Source organism: Sciurus vulgaris (assembly GCF_902686455.1).
Source record: "Sciurus vulgaris genome assembly, chromosome: 16".
In the NCBI taxonomy this organism is placed as follows: domain Eukaryota; kingdom Metazoa; phylum Chordata; class Mammalia; order Rodentia; family Sciuridae; genus Sciurus; species Sciurus vulgaris.
Genome location: NC_136477.1, coordinates 66,660,175 through 66,683,194, shown reverse-complemented (window position 1 = coordinate 66,683,194; position 23,020 = coordinate 66,660,175). Strand labels below are relative to the sequence as shown.

The 23,020-nt window shown below is 37.5% G+C and overlaps 1 protein-coding gene and 3 pseudogenes across 4 annotated transcripts in view; 1 reads left to right on the top strand and 3 right to left on the bottom strand.

The window, feature by feature from the left end:
• Positions 1-23,020, top strand: part of LOC306646623 (zinc finger protein 610-like) — an 827,359-nt gene that overhangs the window by 386,492 nt on the left and 417,847 nt on the right. The gene's annotated exons all lie outside the window — the stretch shown is intronic.
• Positions 1-23,020, bottom strand: part of LOC306647066 (flavin-containing monooxygenase 5-like) — a 49,955-nt pseudogene that overhangs the window by 1,963 nt on the left and 24,972 nt on the right. Inside the window, exon 7 of the transcript XR_013766932.1 lies at positions 20,097-20,198. The product of XR_013766932.1 is annotated as a flavin-containing monooxygenase 5-like (transcript). The remainder of the gene's footprint in view (positions 1-20,096; positions 20,199-23,020) is intronic.
• LOC306646988 (ubiquitin carboxyl-terminal hydrolase 12-like) lies at positions 9,679-10,964 on the bottom strand (annotated as a pseudogene). The gene has a single exon. The product of its transcript is annotated as a ubiquitin carboxyl-terminal hydrolase 12-like (transcript).
• On the bottom strand, positions 15,640-18,796 carry LOC306647065 (eukaryotic translation initiation factor 4B-like; annotated as a pseudogene). The gene has a single exon. The product of its transcript is annotated as a eukaryotic translation initiation factor 4B-like (transcript).

Here is a 23,020-nt window from a genome sequence, read left to right as displayed (position 1 = left end):
AAAAATTTAATATAAAAGGTCTGGTGAAGAAGCTCAGTGCCAGAGCACTTGCCTAGCTTATGCGAGGCCCTGGGTTCAAGCCCCAGAACCACAGATTAATCAGTAAATTAATTAATATAAAAAAAACAAATAATTGATTTTATAAAATGGAGAAATAGTGGGTGGGAATGTAGCTTAATGGTAGAGAACTTGGCCTAGCTAGTGAGAGGCAGTACTAGAACAAAAAAGTGATTATGAAATCATACTTGCTCACCTATGACAGGTTTATTCTATTTGAGGTATAGGAATGCAAATTTTGGCATCTCAAACAGCAAAGAACAATAAAAACATTTTTCTTTAACAAAAACAATTATGTCATCAAATGAACTTTGCAGGATTCTGAAAAATATTAACTCCTTAGATTTTGTTTTTATTACCATACCTTTACACCAGTAGTTGGCAAACTGCAGCTAGTAAGTCAGGTGCTTTTATAAAGTTTTTACTGAAAATAGCTATACTCATTTGTATGCCTATTATCTACAGTGTTTTCACACCACCGTGGAAGCAGTTGTGAAAAACTGTATTATCCACATAGTCTAAATTATTTACCATGTGGTTTCTTACAGAAAATATTTGCTAAGCCCTGCCTTAAATTGGTAACAGGTAAAAAAGACTTTACACTGTTAAGTAAAGATATTACCAAACAAAATAAAGTGCATTAAAAAAAGTCTAGATTATTTACTTAGGATTTTTGTGTGTGTGGTGGTGGTGGGGAATGGAAAATTCTACTTTCTGTACTATGTCTCTCTATTCCTCAAAACTACAGTCTGAGAAACCAGGCACATAATCTAAAATAAAATTCAAGGTCTGGGGATAGAGCTCAGTGGTAGAGCACTTGCCTAGAAGACATGAGGCCTTGGGTTCCAGCCCCAGATGCACAGATAAATTACTTAATTAACTAAAAGAAAGAAAAATCTGAGAAAATAAAACTGAAGAGGCTTTTACAATATTACAAGAAATTTGCTTAAGAGAATACCTAGTATCCATATTCTAAAAGCAATCAATTCTGTCTGACTGACTGCATTAGACAGGAATTTTTGCATATGCCTCAGAATAACCTAAGATTCTGATTCAGACATAGGATCTGGGAATCTATTTTTAAAATCATCCCAGATAAGACTGTGATTATGTTAAAATAGAGAAAAAAACTCATGAGGTACATCATAATTTGTTATAACATATGGAATTTGCTTCAAAAAATTGGTGGAGGAATAGTAGATTAGGGTATGGATGATATACATTCATTCATGCTTTGATCAATCTCTAAACTTGGTGAGAGGTACAGAGTTCATTATACTGTTCTCCCTACATTGTAAATGATTCAAATTTTCCATAAAGTACTTAAACAAATCTCAGGTGATTGCAATACACAAGATTGAGAAACATTGAATTAGTCTGCTGAAAAAGGCTTGCATCAAATGGAGGCCCCACTGCCACTGTTTCTATCAATTTTTTTACTTAGGATTTTTCATTTAGAATCTGAAAGTCACAAACTACTAATGCTCCAACATTTGGAGCAAAGACCTTCTATTTATGACATGACATTTCTGTGGTAGGATTTGAATGCAGCTGACTAGAAAAAAAGGTCAATTACTTGAAGTAAAACAGCAGAACCCCTGATAAAAGAGGCAAAACAACAATTAAAAATATAGTTTGAAGAAGCTTTAGTAAAATATGGAGGGAAGAAAAGGGTCTGTCAAAAACCCTTAGATTTGGGTGGGACCATAAGAATTACATGAACCATTTTCTTGTTTACCAAATGGCAAGATTGGAGTGAGGGAAAGAATGATCCAGAATAGGTCCCAATTCACAGAGAACAATTTGGTTTTAATTCAGGACACCAACAAATTCAGTCATGGTTTCACAAATACAATGTATTTAAGTCCTGAGTCATTGATGTAGGAAAAGGGGTAAAAATACAATGAGGTTGATCACCTTGGGAAAGCTTTAAAGAAGTAAATACAGATGGCCGGGTAGACAGACCACATGATGAGTAAGAAGTTCTGAAGTGGGAGAGGAAAGAAAGGAATGGAGAAAAAGCCCCATGAAATGTCCCTTTCAACCACTCTTATTTTTCCCTCTATGATGATGTTCTCAATTGGGATCCAAAAAAAAATAAACCATAGCACCCAAATTCCATGTACTGTTGCTGTGGCAAATAAAACTAATTTCTCTCTAAAGCCTCAAACCTATCCCCCAATTGCCTCAATTCCTCCATTTTTCTATTTCACCCCTGAACAGCCTACCAGACAGAATTAAATGTATTTATGCTGACACTTGTAGGTTATTAGAAACATTAGGATGGTAATCACATTGCTGTCAGCTCCATCTGTCTTTTCTGTTAGGGGGGAACACAATTGACCTCTTCCTGTAACTCCTTCAATTAAAAGCAAGGTTTTCAGGGAAGCAATGAATTATTGCTTTTAGGTTAAGGAAAAATTTTGAAGGACTACTGTGGAGTGGAGCTATCTGGGAGTCACTGGCTCTTCCACTTGAGAAGCTGGCCTGAAAGCAGAGTCACCACAACTACAAAATATAGGACAAAACTGAACAGTCAACTAAATGATGCCCTTTATTGATCTCCAAGTCTAGGCACAAGTATACTAGTTAATGAGTGGTGGGTGCTCACAGTCATGCTAAAGGGGAAAAGGACCCAAAGTGCAGAGGTCCTAAAAGAGCAAAAATGATCCAAACAAACAGAAAATTCCAGGAAAAAAATTCACTTAGCCATTTCAAGGAAAATGTAAGCAACTGAGCTAGGACCAGCAGCTCAAACAATCTACCCCCTCAAGTTTTCCACCATAGCTTACACCCTGGCCAGGGATATGGGTTTCCTCCTATAATGGCTACAAGGCCTGTGGCTCTAGGTCACTCCTGTGAGATCCTGCCGCCCACCACCGCGGCTTCCCAGCACGCCCGCCTCTCTAGCTCCCTCCACCTCCATAGTGGGCGCACACAGCCTTCAGCGCCACATGGGGGTGCTGGACAGGGACCGCCCCGCAAGTATGCCATGCTTGAAGCGCCAGAGCTTCGGCCCACACTGCCTGGCTAGTGGACAGCTCGGAGGACATCAGGAGCTCGGTGCCACAGGACCAGTGCAGCTTTCTCTATATCTGTTTCACATGGCCTCAGGTGTGCCAAAACATTTTATGAGCCCCGTCTCTCTGAGCGGTGACCAGGAGAGGAATAATACCATGGACTTCATCTCCAGGCAGAGGGAAGTAGAGGTCAAGTTTAGAAGTTGAAACTGTGCAGAGCCACAGGAAGGACTAGTCAGCCCAAATTGGGGTCCTGGGGAATAATTCGAGATGGAGTGTCTAACAGTAGACAGCCCTGACAAATTAGTGAATTGTTAGGAGAATACTCTTATAAACTAAGAAATCACATTTTTGCAGTGATGAACTCCAGAGGAAATCAACTCCAAGAGAAAGAGTAATAAAAAAAAAAATTAGAAGGCACACAAAATGTATAAAAATATCACAGACAATTCTAGGGTTGGGAGGAGTCCAAGATTTTATGATAATGGGACTTATCATTTCCTATGAGAAACCTTTATTACTCAATATGTGTTATATATACAGACCAGCAGCATTCGTGTATCACCTGGGAGCTTGTTAGAATCTAAGCAGGATCCAAGGTCCCATCCTCATGTACAGAACCAGAATCTGCATTTTAACAAGTGTATTTTAAAGTGTGAGAATCACTGCTTTGACAGCTGATAACAGCATAGATCCAAATTTAATCCCTTTTCATATTCTGCACACACCATGTAGATAATTAGCTTTCAGTAAAAATTGCTGAGTGAAGATACAGGAATACTGCTCACTACATTTCTAACAAGATATGCCACTTAAGCATAGTGATGGGGAAGACAGCCAAAGCTGGGGAACTCCAAGTCACACAGGCCCTGGTTTCTGAGTGAATGGCACTGTTTGTTTTAAAGTCCGTTCTTGTATTATGAAGTTGAAAAACCTACTTAATATACACTGCACCCCCCCATTCTTTGCTCTGTTTCTTTATGAACTCATCTTCTTGCTGTTGATCAAAAACAGTTTAAGGCAAGAGGTGCAATTTTACCAGAACTGCTTGCTCACCCCTCCAAATTCTTGACTGCCTGAGTACCTCCTTTTGGTTATCCTTACTTTTTCCTTCTAACCTCCAATTCCTTTGTCTTTCCCCGGGGACTGACTGGGGATTGAACCCAGGGCTTATGTGTATGTGAGACAAGCACTCTACCAACTGAGCTATATCCTGAGCCTTGCTTCTGTTCTCTCAGAGGAAGAAAAGCAGCATCAAGGTGATTAGCTTACTGAGTAGAGGAGACAAGTATTTGAAGTTTGAACAGGGAGGAGGTGTGAAATAATCAAGTAGAATAGTAGGATAGAGAATTGACTAGAAAACCTAAGTGTGAATAGCAGATTGTACTGAAGGTCTAGTATGTTTGGAGGTTATGAATTTAAGACAAGCCAATCCACCATATTTAGCTTTTTGGGTGCAGGCATATGCCAAAGGTAAAGTTTATCCAAGCAGGTATGAAGAAGGGCAACAAAGGAGTTGAGAGTGCATAGCAGGGTGGGATTATAATGCTGGGTGGTGGATTTTAAACCTGTTGGTTTGGGAAAAGAAGAGCAGATTGATGGAGGGGCCAGTGGAGTCAAAGTACTGGCTGATGGCAGTAAGTACCAGAGGGAATGAGCTTAGTAGGTAAGAGATGGTTTGAAGAGTAGGATGTTTGACATTGATATTTCAGTGATGTTGCAGTTATTACCATTGTCTTAGATATGACGATAGGTGTAGGTAGGTGAAGTGAGATGGATCATAAAATCATTGTAATAAGGTTACAGAACTGAAAAATTAGATGACAGTGTTAAAGACCCACTTTAAAATTAATTTCCTCTTCCTTTTCAATATCCTTGGTATGTTGCCTTTCTGTGTAAAGACACATTTCTTAGCTTCCCTGGTAGCTAGATATGTGATTACATTCTTCCAGTGAGATCTAAGTGGAAATTTTATATGGAACTTTTGTTAAATCTCCTTAAAAGAAAGGTGTGCTCTTACATTTTTCCTCCCTTCTGTGTGGCTGTTTGGCTGTTCATATAATGGCTGAAATCCAGCAGTCACCTTGACTGTGATGTAGCTGAGAATAGTATAGCAGAAAAAAGAACTATGGAGCTGTTATGAGAGAAAAATAAGCTTCAATCTTGTTTACATCATTTTTTGGGGCTTTTCAATTATATATAGCCAAACCTTATCCTAACTAATATGTTGGATTGATGAAAGTTATTACCTAGATACTAAAGTCAACTGCTGGAGTAGTTATGTTTACAGAGAAAAGAACAAAGCTTGATACAAAAATATTAACAGAATGAAGGGGAGTGAATGGGTCTGAAAATAACTACAATGAGGAGAGGTGGTGGCCAGTACTTCAAAGGAGCAGGAGGATTTGAGAAAGTGAAGAGAAACAGCAATGAGGAACTCTAGGCAGCATGAGGAATGAAAAAGACATATACCCCATGTTGATTTTTTCATATTGATCCTGACTTTTTAAAAGACCTATTTCATTGAGTATATAAGTTACAGACACTTGTGTTTCAAACCACAACAGAATATTAGATACTGACTCAGATCAGTGATCTATTCCAGGATATCTTCTGAAAGAATGTTTGCCGACAGACATTTCAAAATGTTAAGCACCCCTGATCACCTTAATGTCTTCTCAAAGTGTTCACTATTTAAGTATTTAAAAATGCAATTATATTTTTATCTCCCATGTTACATGTATTCATTCAATTAATTAATCTATGGACACATCACTGTGTTCCAGGCACTACACTAGGCACTAGGAACACATAAATTGATTGCAAAGTGTCTGCCTCCCAAGAGTTTACTAATTGAAAGAGGAACCATGTGAGAGAACTGTTACCACGTAATTTGATAAGGATATTCAACAGGTGTAGTAAAAGCACAAAGGAGCCCAGTGTTTCATATTGGGGTTCAGGGAAGAGAAAAAAGATGAATTGAATCTTGAAGATAATGGAGGTATTATTTAGCTGGAGAATTTACTGAAAGTACAAAATATACAGAAGCATGGAAAATCATGCACTTTGGGAACTTCCAAGTAGTTAGTCTACAGAAAGTTTATTACTGCATTACTATTAGCCACAGTAACAAGGCGGGCCAAGTATTAAGTAATATTACCTAGTTATGTATGTAGTTGCCCTTAATATAAATGTCATTTGTGGGGACTGCTGGTTTCATGTTCTCAGATACAAGAAAACTTATCTAAGTGAATTGAAGAAATTGTCTTTTGACTTTGTATCACCATTTCTCAGTCAATGCAATTACAGTGAATACTTACTCAGCAAAGGAGGCAAAATTTGCTGTGGTAAGGTAGATTATGTTTTATTAGATCAACTTAATTTGAGAGTGATCAGGTAAACACATAGTAATATAAATGAATGGTATAGTTAATGTTCTTCCTCTAAGAAAATTTCACTAGACAGTAGCTGTGGGTCAAATCCTGAATCAATTAAATACATTTCTTTATTTTAAAGTAATTTTTAATTTTGAAATAGTGTTTGATTTAAGAAAGGTTGCAAAAGTATTTCAGAGTTCTTGGATATACCACACCCAGTTTTCCTTATTGTTTTTTTTTTTTTTTCACAAATAAACCAACTTTAATAGATATTATTTTGTATTTATATAGCGCCTTCTTCAAGAACCTTAAATGCTTTACAGACATTATCTCTAATTAATCCCCACAACAACCCTGTGAAGTAGGTATTACTCCCATTTTACAAGACAGGGAGACTGAAGCACAGAGAGGTTAAGTGACTTGCCCAAGGTCACACAGTTAAGTTCACTGAAGAGCCAGGACCCAAGCGCCTTAGCCTCCCAGCCTCAGCCAAATGCCTCATGAGAGAATCTTTAATGAAAAGTATCTTTAAAGAAAGTATCAAGGGTAGTATGTTATGAACATGAGGTCTTTCTACTGCCATCAAGGAAAGAAAAAACCCTACACTGATGGTTAGAGGCCACAAGACCCATATAGTACATTTCCTTCCCTTTTCCTAAAGTCTTCCGGTTCCTGTCTTAAAAGTACTTCTAAAAGTAAAATTTCTAAGACAGAAGCCATGCGACTTGGAAGTGGGACTGAATTTAGAATATTTACTTTTAGTTATAATTTATAGAAATTTTTATTCCAATATACAAAATATGGGACAGCTATCCCAACATGTACAGTTATGTAGCAATTAGCCCCATTTACAGCTGGAACCTGCCCTCATTTTAATCACAGCCAACCAATGGACAAACTCACATTGCTTTCTAGGTGGGTCACTTTTCTTACTTATTATATACCTTTATTCTTTTGCCCCCAATCTAAACCCTAAATGTTCTTCTAAAAGCATACTGAGTTTCTGATAAGCTTCAAAACATTTTTACTTAGATCCAGCTGCACCAAGAGTAAAAAGTAGATTTAGAACCATCACCCCATACTCCCTCCCCCGACAAATCATACCATGAGAAACGGTGTAAATGTGAACAGTGTGTGACTACCATTGAACCCAACACAAACGCTAGAACTCGCTCTACCATGAAATTTAACTTGGTTTTTCCTGCATGTTTTTAACCCAAAGACATAAAAGCAAACACGACACAGTATTTCGATGCTGTACCTTTATGCAAATGACTTCATCTATCTTTCTTATACATGTTGTGTCCTAGCTGATGGTAAAACTGACTCTGCTTCACTTTACCCTTTTTCTCTGTACAGAAAACTGTAAAAGTAGAGTTTTAAGTCCCAACACAATTTGGTTTAAGCCCTTAAAATACAAGCACTTCCACTGCTCAGACTTTCCTCACATTCTTGGTTGTGATTCTCTGTACAATGTCAGTAGATCAGGCAGGCTATATATAATTTGTATAAAACATCTCCAGCCAGGGTAAGGCATTAGAAACTGCATCTTACAAATGAATTTGTCAAAATATTTTTGATATTTAGTATGAATACTAAATACTAAATATCATAATTTTCCTCCAGCACATCTGTCTAAGCAACCCAATTAGCTAAGTGACCCTGTTAAAGATCTGTTTATGGGATGAATAGGTGAAGTCATTTCCTGAGCTAAATGATACAGATATTAACTGTTAAAATAGCAGCACAAAAAACACTCTCTCGTTATTTTTCCATAGTCAACAGTTTTAGTAAAATAACTTTAGAAAATTTAGAGAATTTAAAAAAATTTATGCCTGAAAAGAGTTCAATAAAAAAAATTGAATGCCTGATTATTTTGAATATAATTTTCATTGTTTCCTGCAAGTTACATTCAACCACTGTCAGACAACTTACTGATGCATGGGAAAATGTCAACTGCAATGGTTTACATACATTTTACATTACATTTATTACTTCTTAAAACCCTCAATGAACAAATTTTAATTTCTGAACACTCAGATTTGTAAGGTTGATGGGGGGGCTTGTTTTTGGATTACTGGTCTATTTCTTCAAAATGTAATCTTGAAAAAGATTTTAGCTACTATCCAGGTTTCTAGAGTTACAAAGAATATATTACTTCTTTCCAAGGTAAAAGAAAAGACATTTGAAAATAATATAACTGCAATGACATGAATTTTTCCCAAGTGTGGCTCAACTTGGAGCATTAAAATATTCAAGAATTCTAAAGACTGGTATATCACCACTGCACCAGAATTACTTTTTTCATTCCAAGAACTACAGGGAATTTTTAAGTTTTTATTTTAGTGAAATTAAAGCAGAATAAAATAACTGACTTATAAACTATGACAAAAGAATAAATATTTAGCCAGAGATATCAGTTCCTCCTGAAAAAGAATATTTACCTTCTCTAATTGCAATTTTTCTCAAGGTATCTTAGTGATTTCAGATAAAATTTAAAATTCACTTTAAAAATAGAAACAAACTAAAGGACTACTTAAGCTGACACAACTAATAAAAATATGCTAAAATTTACTGACAGAATCATGGGCACTTCATACAATACTTAGACTCTACCAGTTTTAAGTAAAATAAATAAGGAAAAAATTATAATTACAAAGCCAGTCTTTCCCCTTGGGGAAACAAAAAGCCACTTTTGACCAATTGTTCCCTACATATACATATACTGTATATTATTATGAGCTTCTTCAGAGAAGCAAAACATATTTGTCTTCCTGACACTGGATTCTAGTATCTGTTAGTTTTTTATATCAGGAAGGCAACTGCAAGTGTTGGGCCCAAAAGTATTTCTGGTGTATGCTTCAAAAGACCATGGAATATGCTTCTAACCATACCAAACACAGGCATGTGTGCAGTGTGTTGAGAATCCTCTCCTTAAATCATCAATACAACCTAGCACAGATTCCAATTCTTTCTACCGCACTCCCAAAGAATTCAAATCATTATTGGTGATATTAATAAAGAGAAAATGCATATCAACAACTGGAAGGCTGTTTTGCAAGAGGAGCTGGTATCTCTGATTTCGTTTCCTTGTTGTATGGAACTGCACAGACAGCATGATACCTGAGCAAAGAAATCAACTACCATGATAGGAAGGGCTTGTTAATCCAGAGTCTTTGCTTTCTTGTGTGCAAAGTGTGCTACTGCCCCCTGAGATTCCTGCATTTCTCTTTTCTTGAAAAATCAGTGCTTGATCCTTTCCAAAATAACCAGAGAAGAAATGAGGCAGAAAATATCTCTTCATCACGGTTCCCCCTCAGTCCCAAGACTGATAGAAAAGGATGTAACCAGACTCAGAGTTCTTTGAGATATCTGATGTCAACCCGTAGAATTCTTCAATAGCTTTGCATCTACTTTTTCTACAATGTCGTCATCAAACAACAACCAAAAGTCATGACTCTTAACTATTGCAATATAATGGCCTCGATTGGGACCACTTCCACAGTGAACCACAACAGCAACTAGGTCGTACATTCTGTCAGGATTGGTCGCATCACCTGAAGTGTTAAACAGACGGAGTTCTAAAGGAAAAACTACCCCGAAAGAAAGTTTTGTGTATTGATGAAGTTGATCCATATATTTAAATCTCTTCAGGTGCAGAGTTAGAATCATAGGCAGTTTTTTAACTTTCATCCGTTTATGTGCTTCCTGCTTGCTACGACACTCTTCACAGTAATATTTGTATTCACTGCACAGAGTTTCTGTGTTGCTAAAGCCCCTGCATAAAATTCAAAATAAACTTAAACAGTGAGTAATTGATGTGTTTTGTTCCACATCAACAGAAAGGTCTAAAAAATCTTCATCTTTGCTGCTTATAGTTTCACAAGTAAGACATCTGGTTTCATTAGTTAATGTTCCCTGAAAAATCTCATGTACCCACGTTGGGTCTGGTGTGCTGTTATTATTTTCACTATCAATATTCCATCAGGTAAACGACAATTTTGTTTTTCCTGCTTTCTCTCTTCTTATAAAATATCAGCAATTGTATTTAGTAGGTAATTTAAGAATTCATGGGCATCTTGCTGCATGTAGTTGTCAAAAAGTTCATTTTCTTTCCGTAATCTTGTTATGAACTTCTTCGGAGAAATTACTCCGACCTTTTTCTTCTGAGTGGCTATGCTATGGAAGAGATCTGCTAAGCACGTAAGAAGCTTCTCCTTCTTCCTAGGCTGACTCTTGTATGCTAGAACTTTTTCCACGAAATGGACGACAAAAATAAAGTGCTTGAAGAACTGAATTGCAGTAGCAGGTATTCCTAAAATTGACTAATCCAAAATAGTGCTCATTAACTGGAAACTGTTCTGGACCAATCTCTTTCTCTAATGCCAAGGCATTGGCGCCCATGGTACAGATGGAAGCGAATTTGGAGACTGTCATTAGGATTTCCATCCACCCAGCGCCATCTTCCACCCAATCACAGCGGAGGCGGCGGGCGGGGGAGGAGGGCAGCCGGCCCCCCGCTCGCACCGCAACCCCGAGCCGCCGCGGACCCACGCACAGAGCCTGCTGGGCCGCCGCTGCCGTCGTCGCCACCGGCGCACAGGCACTCCCGGCCTGGGTCCCAGCCCCCGCCTGCCGGCCGCCGGCCCCGGCTCCGCCCCGGCGCAGGGCGCAGCTGCCTTCCTTATTGTTGATACATTATTATGGTACATTTGTCACAACTCACAAACCAACATTATTGACACGTTATTATTAATCAAAATGCCTACTTTATTTGTATTCACCTATTTTTAAAATTCATCCTCTCTTTATTCCAGAATACCCATTATATTTATATGACAGATCTCCTTAGGCTCCTGTAAACTGCGACAGTTGCTAAAAATTTCCTTGTGTTTGATGACCTTGGGAGTTTTGAAGTGGTCAGGTAGTTTGTAGAATATTCCTTAACTTGAGATTATTGATACTTTTATCATTGTTAAACTGGGTTATGTTTTAGGGGAGGAATATCACAGAAGTAAGTGACCTCCTTGTCATATCATTTCAAGGGTACATACTGTCAGTATGACTTATCATTGTTGATGTTAATCTTGATCACCTAGCCTCAGTGGTATTTGTCAAATTTTCCCACTGCAGTCACTTTTTCCCCTTTCCATACTGCAATTTTTGTAGGGAAGTCAATATATGCAGCCCATTTAAAAAGTAGAAAATTGTGTTCCATCTCCTTGAGATAAATTCAGAATTCTTTTGTATGGGAGAGTTGTCTGTTACATATCATTTATTAATTTATTCATTTATTTAATCATTTATATCACTATAGAATCATGCATATTTATGTCTTATATTCTAATACTAGGTTTTTTATTTTATTGTTCAAGTTTTCCACTACATGGTGGCTCTGGTGTCCATTTGACATATGCTTATTCAGTTTCTGTTTTGAGCATTTTCTTACTCTCTTGTCATTACAAGAATGCATTTTTCTTTGGTAACCAGATTTAATACTATTGGAAAAATTTTACATATATATATGTATACATGTATATGATCTTAATATACATGTATGAACAAAATATATAAGTAGAATATTAGTATATATGCATCAATAACTAAGGCTTTGCATCTTGAGATGTTTTGAGTGGAATATCCTATTCACATCTTGCTTTCAGCTTGGTTGAGGAAATGAGCGATGATTTCTTTTTTGGTAGCCTTATGAAATAGAAATCAAATCAATTTAAAAATAAACACTTTAAAGAGGAAGTTGGGGTGTTATCAGTAATGATTAGGAATTATTGGAGGATTATTAATTCAATACATTTACATTCTAAAACAGAGGTAAGTTTATATTATAAAAGGAGAAAATTTAAGAGACCTTCAATTTACTTTTGAACAAGAGTAATCTGCAGATAAAAAAATACTAGTTCTACTTTAATAGATGACAAATCCCCTGTATCATAAATATTAGAGAAGGAAAAAGACCTAAGAAATAATATCAACTTTCAGTACTTTAGTTCTCAAAAGGTGAAATGATAGCCAGCTGTCGAAATGATTATGTGATTAAGAAGTTTTAGCTCTCACATTTCTAATTCTCTTATGTGCATTTGTATTTGTTGGATGTCCTTTTAGTTGTTTATTTATCCTGTAATTTATCCTGTAAATTTATAGTGCAGTTAAGAAATTGGTAGCAATTCAAACTTATAAACACATTGCAAAACAGATATTAACTAACACACACTTGACTGGTACTTTTAGCACCTTTCCCTATGAAGTTCATTGTGCTCGACAGCTGACAAATAGAACAAAGCAAAACTTCAACAGATGATAAAAAGAATCAGCAGCAGCACTGGATGTAAACCCAAGTTCCTGCTTTCTATTTCTTGGCACTGTTTTTGAGAACTACACTGTATGACAAAAGAAAAAGAAGTTTTAGAAAAATATTCCTATGTTTTAGACATAACCTTTTGATTTCTTATTACTTAGAATCTACTTGAAGGAATGGGAGAAAATTAGAGTAGGAGGAGACAAAATACATTTGTAGTTCACATTACAATAGTTGGCAGCTACTTTTTTCCTAAAATAAAACTCTGATTAGATTCAATCTGGGAACTAAGAGATTAAAAAAGATAGAACAGATACTTTAAAAATCCCAATTTTCTCAACCAAGTAGAATGAACCCATGGTGCTAATGATGCTAAATTATTAAAACAACCTATGAGCCTAGAAAGTTTAAAGTAATTTCTTTATTAAGAAAATGAAGACATGTTGCTTAGGGAGAGGAGCAAAAATGACCAGTTATCAGGTACATTAGTAAATAGTAAGTAAAACAAAATGTCTTATCATAGACACCTATTTTAAGAACATTATTTCTTTTATCACTCAGAAGACATATATTTAGTTATAATATTAAAAACAAACAGAAATTTAGCTTTTTTTTTTTTTTTTAGAGATGCTGATTTATGGTCCACACCAATATTTGATAATCAGCATGCCTAAGGACATAATATAAAAATGACTAAAGAGTCCCTGAGTTCACAGTCTAGAAATTACTGGAAGAAAAAAGTGACAGATTACAAGAGTAAGGGGGGATGAATCAACACAAATGAAAACCCAGGATTTTATTGTAGAAAAAGGCAGAAAGAGGATCAATGCTTCTGAAAGAGAAGTAAAGGTAATTTCTGGGAAATATGAAGCTGAGAGTTGTTCCATCTTGTTAGGTTTGGAAGCTATCTCTAGATTGAGCTTCCCAATGAAAGCCAGGGCATTGACAATGAGACATCTAAAAATAAGCCATAATCACTTCAAAGAAAATAACAGCTAGCATAAACCTGCCCATTGTCTTTGTTGAAGGTATGGAATTACTCTTTTCAATTACTCCTGTTTTCATAGGCTTCCTGATATAATCACCTGTGGTTAAGATGGTTTTTCGAACATCATTCCACTTTCCAAGGACCTGTAGATGAAACTGGAGTGGAGTACAAGGTCCCAAAAATAACTGTAATGATAGCTTGGGCCAATGAAGGCCAGAGACAGTAGATTAGGCTTGACTCTCACCATATCATCAATCCCTTCCATGCTATCAATGTAGTCTCCCTGAATGGTATGACGTTGGCTCTCCACATATCTAAAAGTAGAGAAAATAGAAGCAATGGCCTATCAACAATGCAATCAATTAGATGATCAATCAATCAGTGATTTCTGAGTGCTGCTATTAATTTTATAATGGACTATTAGCTGTAGTAAATAGTGAAAAAAAGATGATATTTGTCATCATCCTTAAAGATCTTACAAATTTACTAGTAAGAGATAAGATAGGTATATACCTACAGAACTCAAGGGTTTTGTTAAATATTGTAGGTTTGACTGCTAAATGGAAATGAATAAGGGGCATTTAAAAGAGGGCTATACTAGGCCCTTGAAGGATGTGAAAGATATAGATAAGATGAGAACAAAGAAAAGGATTAAAATCAGGGAACAGGAGCAAAGTGAAAGAATAAAGCAGGAATGGGTCAAAGAATATTTATGGTCATTTCCTAAATTAATAGAAAACAAGAATGGGCAGCATTCCAGATTCAGAAGCCTGATGCAAAAGAGGGAACTCACCACAAAAATCCTCAAACATGAGATTCTCAATTATTTTATGAGGGCAGTGGTGGTGGGGTCGTGGATGTCCACAGATCAGGGCTTTCCAGGGAAAATGTTAACATGGAATCCCAAAAGGATGAGGGAGGGTGAGTTATCCTATAAAAGGAAGTGGCCCTTCAGATGGAACCAGATGAAATGATTATACCAAATACAGATTTGGAGAGCTAAAAAGACTTTTTAGTGGGAAAATGTGAACTGTAAAATATGTGGAAGAAGTGTGAATAGGAGACTTTCGCTTACTACTTTCTATAATGAAAAGAAAGAACAACAAAACACAAAGGAAATAAGAGGAAAGTCAAATTAAACTGATTGAGGGATCCAATATGAGGAGAGGAAAAAATGATTAGAAAATAAATTTTAGGTAGAATTCTTTTTTTTTTTTTTTTGAACTTTAAAGATCAGATTTATTTGGAGAAAACAAAAAACCCACAACCTAAAGGATGGGATTTTACATCTCAAGACATCTTCCTGGTAGTAAGTCTACAGATTACAAATCATTTTCATAGAAGATATTTTTGTACAAATTTTACATGTATTCAGGGTGGGACATAAGTCAACCCCTGTTTCTATTTTAACAGGGGGTAGGGTAGGGTAGGGGACAAAACAGCACTTTTTTGAATTTAATTATTTGGGAGTAGACATGAAGAAGGCAAATTCTACCTTTCCATTATCTGCAACCAATGGTTTAAAAACCCTGTTTGATCTTGGTTCTCTAAAAGCCCACTTCTAGTTACTAGCCGACCCTGACAATTACTGGAGGTGAATTCCCTGGACATGCCTTTTGCCCACTGGGTAAATGGTTCCTTATGCCCACTGCTGCAGCACACAGACCAACATTCTGCAGGGCTAGCCAGGCTTCAGACTGAGACTGAAGACAGAAGGACTTGCAAACAAGAGACCAAGGAGTCATTTGTCTGCAATATAATATACCAGTACTGCCCATGAGGGGGAAGAATTCCATCTACCAAGTTGACTCCTACAAAGGTGCATATAAAAGCAGACAAATTAAGCTACTGTGTTGCAAGAGAAACCAGGACCTTGTTAAATAGTTCTTTCCATTATCATTTATTCTCTCATAGGAAGATAAAAAAACAAACTCCAAAAAGCAAAATAACCACATTGGTCTAGGCCACATTATAAATCCAAGCACTGGTGTGGGATTTCAGTGGAGAAGAAAACTTGTAAAAACCCCCCCAAAGTCATAAGAAAGTCTTCCAATTAAACTGTCTCTGTTTACCCATCCTTATTCACCACCCAAGACCATCAATTCTAGACTAATCTGATCTGTAAGAGGGGTCAAAGCAGCAGGAGCAGGCATGGATGGAGGGAAGGAATGAGAATCAAAAGACATCAAGGAGCTGATTTGTTTTGAGAAAAGCAGTGATTCCCCATGTCACAGCTTCCAGTGGCTGAGATGTAAAATGCCTGAGAGAGCAGATCCGTGAATTAAATGGATTGCTTTTTGGGAGGTGAAAGTAGTGTGAAGAACGAGATGACACGTGTGAATTTTTTAAAGCTTCAAGGTTTCAACAGACTATGGATGCATTTGAACTTTCAAAAAAGGATAGCAGTTTAGAAAGGGCAAAACCAGGACACACAAAAGACTGGGAATTCCCGTGACCCTTAAGTGCTTCCTGCTCCAGGAAATAAAGTGTTCACTGGAGGTCACACCTACTACCCAGTGCAAACTAATCCATCACCTCCCAAAAGCTTCTTTTCAAACCACGATTTCCCCATTTATTTTGGTCCCCAAGCAGTCCTCTTCTTTAGTGGCCTGTAGACTCAATCCCAACTACCCCCCTGGGGGGTAAAAAAATAAAGGAATTTCCCCTAGGTTGGCCCCAGTAACTCAGAATTAAAGTAAGAGGAAGGGCTGGCAGCCTCCTGGAGACTAAACAATTTGAGAGACTAAATCTACCTTTCCAAGGATGGAAAATTTATTCAGATAATGTTTGAGAATTCATATATGCCACAATAGATTAAGAATTAAAAGGTAGAAATCTCACTCTTCCTTATACCTCCCCTACTGCCCAACCAATCCAGACATTTTACCAGTCATTACCATTTCTTCTAAATGGAGGCCCCCTAGGCACTAATCACACAGGCAACTGCATGGTACTGTAAGAACACACCACAACTTTTCCATTAAAAAGCTGTAGTTTCTGTCTCTCTGGCTACATTGGCGATTCTCCGGTAACTTCAATACTTTAAAGGCTGCAGCAGCATGCAAAAGAATTTCATTTCATTTTAAAAAAAAAAGTTAAGAAAGGTCTCCAGGAGATGGTGAGTTTTATTTGTCTTGTCTGGATAGAGGTTTGATTTGCTCTTGAACGTTCCAGGGTGGAGAGACAAAGCACAGGACGCAGAGGTCTATTCAGTGTAGTCTTCTCCCTCATTTTCATCTTCACCATCCACAGAGAGCGCAGCATACTTGCTTGCAGAACTGAACTTGGAGGCTGGATTTTCCTCAGGTTTCTTTGGCTCAGGTGCAGATCTGGAGTCTTGATCTTTTTTGCCCTCTTTCCTATCTGACTCCTTCCAGTGATCTTTGTTCCCTCCATCTCCTGGACCACGGCTGGAGTTCCCAGTTTGGCCTTTTGGGACACTCATTCCATCTATTTTATTTTCCTCTTTCCTTGCCGGTCCTTCCTCAGATGGCTGACCTGGAGCTACTTTCCCTGCACCACTTGTGGGGGATTGCTGCTCTGTGTCTGAGCTCTGAGATCGAGCAGGAGGGTTAGAACTTCGCTTCACCCACGCATTCTCCTTTGGTGGAGGGGCTGGCATTACCTTTAGAGGCTGATCAGGTTTGGGAGGCTTAGAAGTTGGAGAGTGACAGTCTTCCTCCTTATTGAGTGTTTCATTTTCTAGAGATTTCTCACTCTCTCTCCTTCGTGCATTTCTGCCAGATGTGGCTGAGGTTCCAGACTGTGATGATTCACTTCCTGTCCTTGACTGTTCCCGTTCCTGAGTTTCTTCACTTCGCCAGCTTGGGTGTCTCTCCCTAGGCCGCCGCTCTAGTTTTGGCTCATCCAACTGGCGCTGTAATTTCTCCTGCTCCTTCTGTAGCCGTTCTTCTACTTCTCTTTCTCTAGCAGCTGTGTCAACAGGTTTTGCCCCTCCAAAGATGGAAGCTGCTCGACTGGACTGGGAGGTGCTAGCAGAGGAATCATCTTCCTTAGGAGTACTCCGAGGCTTTAGATTCAGTTTGGGTCTTTGGGGGGACCTCTATCATCACGCCTATAATCATCCCGAGAGTAATCATCTCTGGAGCTCCATGACCGATCGTCCCGTCTGTCATACCGGTCTTCATACCGGTCCCCACCTCCTCTGTAGTCATCATCCCTTCGGTACCCACTACCAAATGCTCTTCTGCCACTGCCTATCTTGGAATCATAGCCCCTATCATAGTCTCTGCTGCCTCCGTCATCATAGCGATCCCGGCCCCCATATCGATCCATGTCCCGGCGTGGGCCATCACGATATCCATCTCGATACCCATCCCGATATCGGTCTGAATCATAGCGATCTCGATACTTGTCTCCAAAGCTGTCATCACCTCTTCTAGGTGGATAGTCGTCAAAGTTGTCTGTGGCAGGACGGGCCCTCCAGTCTGTGTCTGTTTTGTCAGAGTCCCGATTTCTATCTCGGCCAAAGGAACGATCATCCCTATCTTTATCCTGTGCTTGATCAGCAACATCCACTGGAATTCTCCTGTTACCTAGAGACTCTTCATTGAGACTCAGGGCACTGAGCAAGGAATCCAGGTCCTCAAACTCAGCATAGCCAAAACCTTTCAACCTCTCTGGATTGCTGGGTTCCCGTGGTAAACGTAGGGCACTGATATTTAATCCTCTAAAGAATTCCTTAATGGAGTCTTCTGTCACATCATTAGGGCAGGTTCCCTAGAAAAGCAGTGTAGGTTGGCGATTTGGGAAGACGGCTCCGGTCAATATTGGGTTCCCGAGCAGCCCGTGGAGCAGTGGGAAGGATGGAACGGTCAATTGGAGGTGCCCTGTACACATCATCATCATTACTATGCCAAGTGGTTGAAACATCTCCTTCCAGGTCGTCTGTTTCATCAGCCCAGCTGACTGGTTTGGGGACATAGGTGCTTCCTCCACCAGTCCCCCCATCCTCAGCCAGAAAGTCTGTTAGGGAGATAGTCTTCCCCTTCTTATTCTTCTTTTTCGCTGAGGCTGCCATAGGTAGAATTCTTGAGATGAAATTCTGAAGGAACTGATAGATGGTCAAGTAGTACTTTATCAAAATGGGGCTGGAGTTTCTAAGAGATGAATTAGGAAAGAATTTGAGAGCTTTGCTTTCTGGGGATGATATTAACTCAGGTGTTTGTATGCATGCATTTATTTATCTTGTAGCAGTAGGTCAAGATCTGGAGTTTTCATGAAGGTTTCACAAAAGGATTCACTAGTTCTAGCCTTGTAGGATTGCTATGAGGATTAAATAAGCTCCATGTACTGAAATAATGAATGTAACTGTCAACCCTTAATAAAGTTCAAATTATATCCTAGGGAACTCTTCATAGTCAGAAGGTGGTGGGACAAGAATAAGTCATAGGAAAGAAAGCAGAAAAGTTCAAATAAAAGAGTTTAGTGCCAGAAAAGAAGGGAAAGAAAGCATTCCAAGGGAAAATGTTTAAAAGTGCCAAGCTCAGTAGTGAGAGATTGGAATCTAGTCATGGATGATCTCCAAGGGAACAGTGTCAGGAGTAAGGAGGTGAGTTTAAAATACAGGGACTCCAGGGAGCAAGGGGAAAGGCCTGAGAGCATAGGATGTAGAAACTTTAGATGTTTTGATAATGAAAGAGGGGAAGAAAATAGGAGAGCATCTGGTAAGGATAAGATTAAATAAAAAATTACTTTCTCTTCCTCCAAGATAGGGGAGTTATGCTACTATAATCAATTGCAGAAAACCACGATTTTGGGGACTTCAACAATCAATTTCCACTTTTTATGAATGAAAACAACACTAGGATTGAGTTCAAGTTCAGACTTTCAAATCACTGTGTTCACCACAGCACTAAGCAACCAGCTCATATTATCACCTTACCAAGTCACATGGACTTTTCATGCTCCAAGCCACTGTAACCTGCATGTGCTATTCACCTGCTGACAGCCAGCAAAGCAGTTACTTCAGATTTGTAAATCTACTTAACATATTTGAAAGTATTTTTCATTCAACATACTCTTCCTTCCTTTGGCACCTTTATTACTGCTTCAATAATTTCTCTCAAAATAACATACTTAACTTTTCTCTTCATGAGCTTTTTTCTACTTAACTTTTCTTTTAAGTCCTAAACATAGTCTTTATACACTTTTCTTGAGTTTTCCCTCCTTTCTCATCCATATTGAAACTGTTAGTAATATTTCCCCATTCAGTTGTCACAAATATTGTTCCCTTTTTAATCAGAATTCTCAAATTAACAAGAGGAAACTGAAATGTAGTAAAATATTATTTGTATTAAGAAATAAGTAGAAAAAGTTACCATACATCATCCTGGGAGAATTTCTTATCTTTTTTTCAATTTCCTCTTGAGTTTTATGTATACCTGCCATCATTTCACATTGTGAGGGAAATATCTTTAGCCCTAAATAAAAAAAAATTTAAAATTTGAGTATAAATTACCTCAGTAAAAACAATGATCCTATTAACAATTACTGTATTATGAGGAATTCAAAGAAATACAGGATAATTTTCTGTACTCAAAGAGATTATAGTTTGCTTGATTACCTGATCCTTCCACCATCAAAATATAATACTGAGCATACCTAATTGGAAAAACAGAAATCTGAAATGTTCCAAGCTCCAATACTGTTTGAACACTGACAAGATGCCACAAGTAGGAAATTCAGCACTTGACCTCATGTAATAGCTCACAGTCAAAAAACAGGCACATTAAAACTCTTGTATAAAATTATCTTGTGGCTATGTTTATAAGGTACATATGAAAAATAAGTGAATTTCATTTTTAGATTTGGGTTCCACCTGCAAGATAGGCCATTATGTATATGAAAATATTTCAAACTCTGAAAATACATGAAGTTCAAAACACCTCTAGTCCTAAGCATTTCAGATAAAGAATACTCACCTGTATCAATATGTGTAGCTTACTTTATTCTGCTTTGTCTTACCATGTTTACTGTACTCTGCTTTCCAACAAATACCTGCCTCCTCCCTAATATAGTCTTTGAATTGGTAAATAAAATATGGACACATGGAAATGATAAATGGTCTTAAAAGCACATAGAATGTGAGATACAAGGTCAAAAGGCAAATTGGATGTGGTGGCAACCTGTAGTCCCAGCACTTGGGAGGCTGAAGTAGGAGAATAATTTGAGTCCAGGGGTTAAATCAGCCTGAGCAATGTAAAAAAACACCATCTCAAAAAAGGAGGGGACTGGAGAAAGGCACTACACAGGTATCTTAATAAAAATGATATTTTATACAATGGAGAGTAAAGGAAGTAAACATAAATTCTCAATCACATTTTATGCTAAAGTCCTATGGAAGATAAGTATCACTTTCTAACCTCTTTTATTAGATAGGAGTTTGTGTGCAGGGTAAGGCCAAGTGTAACTCATAATACCCAATCTAGACAAATAAATTTAAGCATTAATATACAAACAGTTCCTGTACTAGGATCTAACACCAAGGACATGGCTACACAAAGGCAGAATCACATTTAAAACAACTCTAGCTCAAACAATTAGCCTTTTGCCCAGGCATATAGCCTTATGACCAGATATGTAGGCACTATGCCATGTAGAAAATTTAAGCCACAGTCCTAAAGTGTTACTCTATAAAATTCTGGAATGTAGAATTTCAGTACAAGAATGTGTCTTAGTCCAATCCTTCTTTCTACAATACAATATCACGTGATCATCTCATTCCTCCTCAAAAGTCTCTGGTCTTGGAGATCTCACCACCATCTAAGGAGATGATATAATCGATTGCTGTAGTTGCTGGGACGTTATTTTTTGTCCCCAAAATCTGCTTCTATTCTACTTGCATCATTAAAACTAGTTCTTTCTTCTAGAGACACAGAATTGAACTTTAACACCTGACAGGTCTTAAAATATGTGAAAAGAACCTGTCATAACTACTTTAATCTTCTCATTATCTGGTTAACCAGCACAGGTTTTTTATATAACAGAATTCATGCTCTCTGCCATTCTAGTTGCCTTTTTCTGGGCACACTCCATTAACTATCCTGATATGCTCCTTCTGAAACACAGAAGTCAGAAATTCAATACTCAGAGCTTACTGTGTTTTTTGATGTGTTTTCTCACATTAGCTACAGAAATTTTTACTTTTAAATCAATAAGGAAGAATGGGAATATTTCCTTTGAAATTAACCACAGGTCTTTTAGGATGCTCAAGGAATACATTTTGAGAGCTTATTTCCAATTACTTCTTATAGGGTATTCAGAGAGGTGATATCAAGAAAGTTCTTGGCTGCCATTCAAGAAATTTGTATTTAATGTAGGCTATAGAGAACCACTGAAGGATTTTGATTGGGAGAGAACTCAAATTAGATTTGCAATTTAGAATACATGTCAGAGGGAGTAAATAAATGCAAGCAAATCTTGCATTTATTAGCTTGAAACTTTATGGAGGAGGAGGGGGTGGAGATCAATTTCTTGGTGGTGACAGTCCATAAACAACAATAACAAAAATCTGTTAACATTTGATGGACCAAAATATTTACAACATTCTGTGATGCAGTTCTCTTTGAATTCATTAACTTTTAGCATTTTCTTGTTTAGAGACATATTGTATCATATTTCTTATCTCCCTCCAAATCTTGCTCACCTTTTTATATTCCTAGTTTACAATAATGGCCACAGCACCTGGGCAGATTCTTTCCTCTCTTATTCCCAACATGTATTCTGCCACCAAATCCTTTTAAAAGTTTCTATAAAGTTTCATTCAAGTTTACCACCTCCTATTCATTTACATTGCCATTACTTTGGTTTAAAGGCTTCATGAAGTCTTACTTGGACTGACATTCACATTTTACTCCCTCTAACATGTATTCTAAATTGAAAATCTGATTTGAGTTCTCCTTTCTCAGTTAAAATCTTTCAGTTGTTCTCTACAGTGTACATTAAAAAAAAAAAAAAAAAACTTCTTGCATGGCAGTCAAGAACTTTCTTGATATCACGTCTATGAGTACCCCTGACTTCATTTTCCTTAATTTCTTTAACATAATTTCCCAACATTCTCAATTACTTGTAATACCCAGAACTCAATTTACTGTCATTTTCCCCAAACTTTATATAACTATTGGCTATTTTCCCATTTATATATCAAAATTTTCTTTTTTCTTTTAGTATAAAGACATGGAAGAATTAGGTACTTCTTGCCCACTGTTCCCATAGTAGCTCCTCTACATTGTTACTAGACCAT